General features: G+C 33.1%; 1 protein-coding gene across 7 annotated transcripts in view; it reads right to left on the bottom strand.

Moving 5' to 3' along the window:
• The window catches only part of Foxp2 (forkhead box P2), a 545442-nt gene that overhangs the window by 230967 nt on the left and 305771 nt on the right, over positions 1 to 8704 (bottom strand). The gene's annotated exons all lie outside the window — the stretch shown is intronic.

Below are 8704 nucleotides of genomic sequence, written 5' to 3' on the forward strand. Positions count from 1 at the left end.
ATTATTTTGAATGTTTATTTTCCTGAATATAGAAGTAATAGTTATAGTGAATTTGAAATATACTAATAAAGTTATCAGTTTTAAACATAAACATATATTTATTAGCTATAAATATTTTTGACTACTTATTTCCAGTCCAGGAATTAGGTATGCAGTTAATACAGGTGTGATTTGATGCATCCTACAGATTTTATTACAGGCACAATTGTATTAAAGCACAGCAATTCTTGCTGGTCATGGTGGCACATGCCTGTAGTCCCAGCGGCTCAAGAGGCTAAGGCAGGAGGATTGCAAGTTCAAAGCCAGCCTCAGCAATTTAGCCAGGCCCTAAGCAACTTAGTGAGGCTCTGTCTCAAAATAATAACTTAAAAAGGGCAGGGAATATGACTCAGTGGTTAAGTGCCCCTGGGTTGTTCAATTCTTTGAAACAAATAAACAAAAAAATCCAGCAATGCTTCTGGAAAATAATAAATTAATACACCAGTTAATGAAACTGTGCTAGTGAAAAAGATAAGGGTAATTCCAATCTTGTTTTATTATTTGTTTTTGGCCATAGAGGTCACTATGTTGCCCAGGCTCCTCTGGAACTCATGGGTGCAAGACATCCTCCCTCAACCTCACAAATAACTGGAATTATACCATGCCGCCATACACAGCTAAGGGTAAATCCAATCATAAAAATAAAAAATTATTAACATGGTTGAGAGGGTTTAGCGGAAGAGTGTGATTTCTTAAGTGCTATAAAGGTATGGTGATTTCAAGAATTGAGAAGCCTATTGTAACAGCATTCTTGGCTATCACCCCATGTTTTGTCCCCTCCTAATCTATGATTAGATTAAAGATTCCATGTATTTTAGTCTGTGCCTGCCTCTTGGTTGGATCTCAAACAGTATTGAACTGAGACTCAGGATCAGGCACAGAGAGATTCTCCTATTTGTTTATCTGACAATTGTAATTCAGCATATACTATTCAAAGGGCAACCACGGACTTGCATACATAACACCAGTTTCTGGTAAGGATACAGAAATAAATGATAAGTGCTTGAGTGCTGGCCTCCAACACCTACATTCTAGCAGGAAAGATGAAATGAGCCAATATAAATGGCTTATGTAATAGATTTTCAAGAATCTGCCAAACTTTTCCCATCTAACATTCCAACTAAAATTGTATGAGGGTTCTTATTTCTCCATATTCTTGTTTATCCTTGTTATTGTCTTTTTATTACAGCTATTCTAGTGAACAGAAGAAGCACTGCAATGTGGTTTTAATTCACATTTCCCTCATGACTAATGGTGTAGAAAGCCTATTCAGGTGCACATTCATGTATCTTCTCTGGCAAAGTATTTATGCAGGTATTCTTATCATTTTAAAATCAGGTTGTCCTAAATAGTGAGTTACAAGACTCCTTTATACCCCATGTTATCACAGATGTTACAGAAATTGCTTGTTGGGACAGAATGTAGTCTAAGGAGATGCAGGTAAAGAGAGTCCACTGATGGCAGCTATTTTCTATACAACTATTTTAATTGACTTAAAATTATTGGTGATTCTTGAAATAAGAAGGGGTACACATCTCAGTTTTTTATTTGATTATCATTTATACCTATCATGAAGATATGCACACAGATAAAAACTGGAACATTAACTGGAGTTAGGGTTAAAAAATTTATAGATTTTTTTCGGCCAGTAATATGCCCAAACCTGTGTACCTTGAGTTGACATATTTCAATAGTGAAAATTAAATTTTCTAATAATTGACAAGATTCCAATAGAACACATGGAAATATCTTTATCCCTTTCATTTTTTCATTTTTCTTTTCCTTTTCTTTTTTCTTTGCTTCTCTAGTTTCCTTTTACAATGAATTATTAAATTTCCATTACTACTTTATCCCTGTTTACTCTAAAACATTTGTAAGTGTTAAGACATATATTAGGTGCATATCACTAACATTATCTTTAATTTTATTCCATACCAGGCTGTTAAATCACTGTGGGAAGAGAACATTATTTAATGACCTTGATAAATTGTGATGTTTGAACACTTCAATCTTGGGAACCACAGGCATCAGATTTCTTTTTCAACAATTTTATTAATTAAAAATTTTGATAAATTATCACTGTGATCATTACTGCTATTTGTTAGCATAGCTAATCCTGGTGTACAATAGACTATGAAGCTTAGGCTATAGAATAGTCACAGATGACACATGACAAAATTATTAAATAAATACTACAGTTTCTGTATTAAATATTACTAAATTTCAGCCAGCAGAACACTTAAGTCATATTAAATAAAACAAAGTAAATATGATCATTTACATTATTCTAACAGTATTTTTCAAAAGACTTATTAAAAAGAGTCATTTTCTGATCTCTGGATGCCCCTTATCATACAAAATATCTAACATTTAGCCAATAACTTCAAAATTCTCAAGTTTTAGTGATAAAGTATATATTTCAGAAAAAGCTAATTTTCATATATGAGGTCGAAAAGAGAAGTAGGTGAAATGGTTGACCATATAGAAATGAAATCTAAAGATTCCATTCATATTCTAAAGACATTCATTCAAGGATGTTCCAAAAGGGGGGTGTGTTTTAATTACAGTGATGAAATTTTATTGAGAAGACTATTAATCATAAATAATCTTAAATAACTAAGAATATTGTCCACTAAACAATAATGATGGCATATACTGTCTGTAAAAAGATACAGAATTAAGGGTCAGAGATTTTGAGTTTGAGTCTTCCTAGCTAAGTGACTTTGAAGAGAAGGTTTAACCTCTGAGTGTCAGTATTCTCATCTACACAAGGGGTATTATAATAATAGCTACCTGCCACACAGAAGTGTTCAAAATATATATTACTATAACAAAAATGAATATGAGTTTCCCTTATTATAATTACTTACAAACAGGTATCTTTTTCTTACATCCTTTTTCTTTTCTTTTTTTCTTTTCTTTTTTTTTTTTTTTTTTTGGTGGTACTGAAATTAGAACTCATATATACTGGGTAGGTGCTCTACCATTGAGCAAAACTTGAACTTGTGATCCTCATATGTCAGTCTCCAGAGTACCTGGGATTATAGACATTTACCACTATGTCCGGCATTGAGGACAGTTTTCTAAAAACAGTGGTAATGTTGGAGGTGAAAAATAATTTATTATGTAAGGAACCACTGTACTAGGCATTTGCTATCAAAGTTAAAACTATGAAATTAGTATTATAAAATATTTTAAGAAAATTTATACTATAACATGTTGATATTTATTGTTACCATTATATTACATTTAAATTTGAATACCATGATTATATCATTGTAGTGGTATTTTAGTTCAAAATTGAATGGAATTAATGGTCAAATCAACAGATGATTCTGATTTTGAAGATTATTCTTATATAGCTCAAGTGCCAAAACTGTATAAAGCTTTAGCTACTTTACAGATAGAAAACTGAGGGTCAGGAAGGTTGTGTTGCATACCTACATTCATAGAAAATGAAAGTATTATAACAACAGCATATTCAACATAATCAAATCATGATATTTTAGAATTTTGGAGATGCAAAAACTTTTCAATAAAAACTAATGTCCAGAAAACAAATGAACTTTTTCCAGGTCATGCTGGATTAAGAAAAATTTTAAATGAGAGAATGAATTTCCAATTTATATAATCTCACATATAAATAATAATTAATTTACATCAAGGTATTTTGTCTTTTAAAAGTATTATTTTCACTGCAATAATTCCACATTCATATATCCTAGACTTCTTTCTTTATTTTCACCTTTAATACAGAAATCAAACAATAGCTTCTCCTCAAGTCGCATGAATATCTTCTACTTTTGTGTTTTAAGTCAAGTTGAATTTGGTACTCTTACTCCAGTAGTAAATGCATAGCAACTGATTTGGCCACAGAGGGTGTCTCTTTAATGGCTGAGACACTGCTGTATTTTATATTGGGCATCTGAGACCAGACTGCTAAATCGAGGGCATTGGGAATCTGGATTAACTATAAGAACCCTGATCTAAATTCATTTTTTATTCTATATGTCTTTATAACATTTACTTGTAGTGTGGCTCATTTTTTAAACTTCAAATTATTCTTCAGCAAATTTCTCTCTGAAATGATTTAAGTTGTTAGAGCAGAAAAAATTCTACATAGTGACGTTATCTTGACCACAAAACATTCAGACATTAATTTCTTATTGTTTTCTTTCAAAACTATCTGCGCTGTGTACAATAATTATGTGAAATTTAAAAAAGAACCAGCTTTAGTAATGGATATATTTTTATTTCAAAAACTAAATATTTCCATTGGATAGCATGACTTTAAGAAGAGAAATGGGGATTTTCTCATCCCTTTGACTTAAGCAGATACATAAATATTATCTCATAACACCTCCTAATATGACCCATGACTGAAATGCAGTACTATAACAATGGTAACGTGTATCATTTCCAAGAGGCCATCCTCTTGCCAGGCATGGTGATGCCTATCTGCAATTCCAGCTACTTGGAAGACTGAAGCAGGAGGATTGCAAGTTTAAGGGCAGTAGGCGCAACTTATTGAGACCTTGTCTCAAAATAAAAAATAAAACAGGCTTAGTGGGGGTAGCTCAGTGATAGAGCATGTCTGGTGCTAGGAAAATAGTAAATAAATGAAAAGAGGCTCTTGCTTTACAGGGGATTCTAGAAGGGAGGTATCAACAAAACATTCTTATTTGGGGTCATTTCAGAGGCATAGTTGAGGTTTATGCATAAAATACCTGGTAAGACTGTACAGAATTAGAAAAAAGAGAATTAATTATAGGCCCAAATGAAACTACAGTGAGTCACACGTCAGCCAGGATCTTACAAGCAAGTGATGTCTAACAGAAAAACAATGCAAGCCACACAGCACACATGTGCTTTTAAATGCTATCTACAGGAGACACATTAAAAAAATAAAAAGAAGGAGGTGAAATCGATTTTAATAATATGTATAATTTAATCCAGTATGCTCCAAAATACCATTTTAACTTGTGATTAGTTATAAAAATTGAGATGTTTTACATTCTCCCTTTAGTACTAAGTCATTGAAATACAGTGTGTACTTTATACCTACAGCACATATCAATTCAGAAGAGCCACTGGCGGGTGTTCAATATCCACATGTGTGTAGTGGCTACTCAGTTGTACTGAGCACATCTACAAGACGATCTATAATGAAGGCTCAATCAGAACAGGCGTGGGCATGTGCTCTGCAGGTCTACAGAGGCACGGAGTGAGAGAGTAGGGTACTCCATCTTCTCTAAGGCAATATGGCTGGAATACTTGCACATCGGACTATGTAAGAACCATGTAAATAAGAGGCTTTTTATTACTTGGAAATAACAGTGATCCTTACAGCTAATTTTTTTTGAGTACTTGCCATATATGTGACACTCTTCTAATCAATCAAAATTCACTTAATCCTCACAACAGTCTTGTGAAATAGTTTATTCTTTTTCCCATATTACACAGGATGCTAGGTAGAAAGACTGCATAGAAGAACTGTAATCAGTTGCTACAAATATGGTTTCTTAACAAACGCAGAGAAGTAATATTCCCATAACTGCAAAGTATTAAAAAAATGAAATGATCTTTTGAGTTACTCCCCATGTAAGTTGGTAGATGTTGGTTAATATTCTAAAACCTATAAAGTTATATTTTAATGCAATATTCTATACATCATAAGGACACAAGATTTAAGAAACTTAGATGTAACTAAAGAGACAACAAAATCACATACTGAAAGGCAACCACAATAAAATACTTCAGTCTACAAATAGGAAATATCATAAGAGATACATTTTGAATAAAAACAGCTCATACTGAAGATTTATTGTGCAACATGGTAATGTAAGCAAAGACTGAACATGTTTTTGGAAAACTAGTTTTCTTGTTTTCTTTCAATTATAAATCCACATGTAAGGATCATTTGTAGAAGCTATCCTACTAATGTATCAATTCCTGCTATGAAGATAGAGAAAATAAAAGGAAAAGCTAAAGCTAATCAAAATAATTGTATCTTCTCATTTCTGACTACTATTTAAGTATATATTTATTATATGCCAGTATAGAGAAATGACATCTCTACTTTTATCTGATACTTCTACTCATTCTTCAAATGCTCCAGGGTTTCTTACCATTCCTCTGTCTCTACTGATACTCCCAAAGTAACATTCCTTTGAAGCATTTTTCACAAAGTGTCCTATTCATGTATATGATTATTTGATTAGTTTCTATTCCCCTAGCTAAGACAGTAAGTTCCATGAAGCCAGGGACTACTGTTGGCTCAGTATTGTATCTGCTGTCTAGCAAAGAGCCTAACTACAAAGTAGGTAATCAATAAATATTTGTTGAGTAAGCTAATAAATGTATTAAGCATTTTATAAGCATAAATTTATTAACTCCAAAAATAATACTGTTAGTTATTCTTATCTCTAGTTTATAAAGAAAATGAATCTTAGGTTAGGGGATTTGACCAAGACTACATAGCTTATGACTATTGAGCTCAAGTGATTTGATTCTCTTAATTGCTTTTCAAAATTCAAGTCTTGCTTTTTAACACTTCTCAATGTTTCAAAGTCCATGCCATACCAATTCAATTATCTTCGTACTTCCATCGTAAAATGAATGTGTTCCTGTTATTTTTCTGTACTTCCTCTACCTAGGCCACTCTGTGAAAAAGTTGTTTTTTGAAGCTATAACACTGCCATAATGTTTCCACTGGGGAAAAAAACCTTTAACGGCTCACACCTATGGAATAAAATGAAAACTTCTGGGAATTACATTCAAGGACCTCCAAAACTGAGATCTTTCCTAAGTCATTTCCAAATTATTCTCCCAAAGAATATTAGAATGAGGGACAACAAAACACTAAGTGGTTCAATAGTTTATGCTTTACTCCTTCGTGTCTTTGTGGACCTTTTCCTCTACCCAGAATCCCTCCCTCCTTTTCTCTGCCCATTGATCCTCTCCCTTATGTTCATGAACAGTTAAAAAGTCTTTCCTGAATCATTTGCTGACAACCTCAACGATGGAATCACTCCCTTATATCTAAGTCCCAGAGCACTTCTTCCTCTGCAAGAGCATGAGTATCTTCGATGTGGAAAGCTGGGAAAAATCAACTTTTCCCTCCTAATAATTAGTAAAAAGACTGTTGTGCATAGCTGTTGAACCTAGCAAATAAACAGATATGGATTTCCAAATTCCATATTCAAAACTCAAGTTAAGGCATCCTATGTTAACCTGTTATGATTATGAGAGTGTTTTTTCAGTTATTGGGCTGAGTCCTACATAGAAGGTGGGATATTTTTGATGTTACAGGGAGGAGAAGGGTGGGTTGTCCATAGGGCATGTGAAATTTCAAAAAGTAGCAGGAATTTTTCTCTTAAAAACAAAGCTAAACATTCTGGGCCTGAAGGTATAACCCTGTTATCCTAGCAACTCAGGAGACTGAGGCAGGAGGTTCGAGAAATCAAAACCAGCCTCAGCAACTTTAGCAAGGCACTAAGCAAGGTAGTGAGACCCTGTCTCAAAATTAAAAAATAAAAAGGGTTGGGGATGTGGCTCAGTGGTTGAGCTCCCCTGGGTTCAATCTCCTGTACCAAAAAACAAAACACACACACACACACACACACACACACACACACACACGAATGACCTTGACATTTTATTATTGATAAAACTATAATTTCTTTCTCTTTTTCTTTTTTTTTTCTATGCTGAGTATCCAACCCAGGGCCTTACATATACTTGGCAAGCACCCTTCTACTGAGCAATGCTCCTAGCTCCTATAATAAATTTCTAAAGATTGAGCACATACATGAAAAAAAATTTCCAGAAGATTCTTATAATATCTTTGGTATACCAAATATGTATTTGTGGAAGGCATTAAAATTTGATAGTACTAGTCAAATTTTCACTGAGAAGCTGTTTATGCATCTTAACTTTTCTTAACAAAACAGACTATTCTATAAGAAAAGGGAACCTAGAAAATAACACTATTAATCGGATATACTATAAATCATCTTTACCTCTCCTACCTTTAGATCTTTACACAGATTATAAAAACAGTGGTGGGAACTATATTTAGTGCTAGAAACACACAGAATGATTTGGAAGCACTGGTTTCCGGCAGGTACAATATGCACGCAACATTTTATGAGGAAATCATTTTTCTATTGTATTAGCACACACTTTAATAACTGGGAAATAGCTGTTTCTGGAAAGTAAGAAAGCCACATATTGATAACCATTTTTTTCTAATGGTAATCATCACCTAATTTGCCATGAAGTATATCACATTTTTTTCATTTTTCTACTAGAGTAGATATAAGTAATTATTAGTCATTAATGATGTTTAATGTGAGTTGAAAAATATTTAAAAATTACTAGTTCAACTGTGATATTCAAAGTCACTTGAAATAATTTTGAACAATAATCTACCCTTACTACACTTTATCTTCAAATATAAAAATATGTAAAGAAGAATGAGTGCATTTAAACATTACAGTAAATGTAGTTTTATGATATTCACATGTAATGAAAACAAGGTAGTAATGAGTATTTTCCAGCTAAATCAATGGGAAACATGACATGGCCCCTTAGGACCCTTATCATTGCAACTGCTAGTTAAATGTGAAGTGTGTCAACCACTTCGCACCAGATGTGTGTTTTG

The sequence above is a fragment of the Sciurus carolinensis genome, chromosome 8 (assembly GCF_902686445.1).
Source record: "Sciurus carolinensis chromosome 8, mSciCar1.2, whole genome shotgun sequence".
Classification (NCBI taxonomy): Eukaryota; Metazoa; Chordata; class Mammalia; order Rodentia; family Sciuridae; genus Sciurus; species Sciurus carolinensis.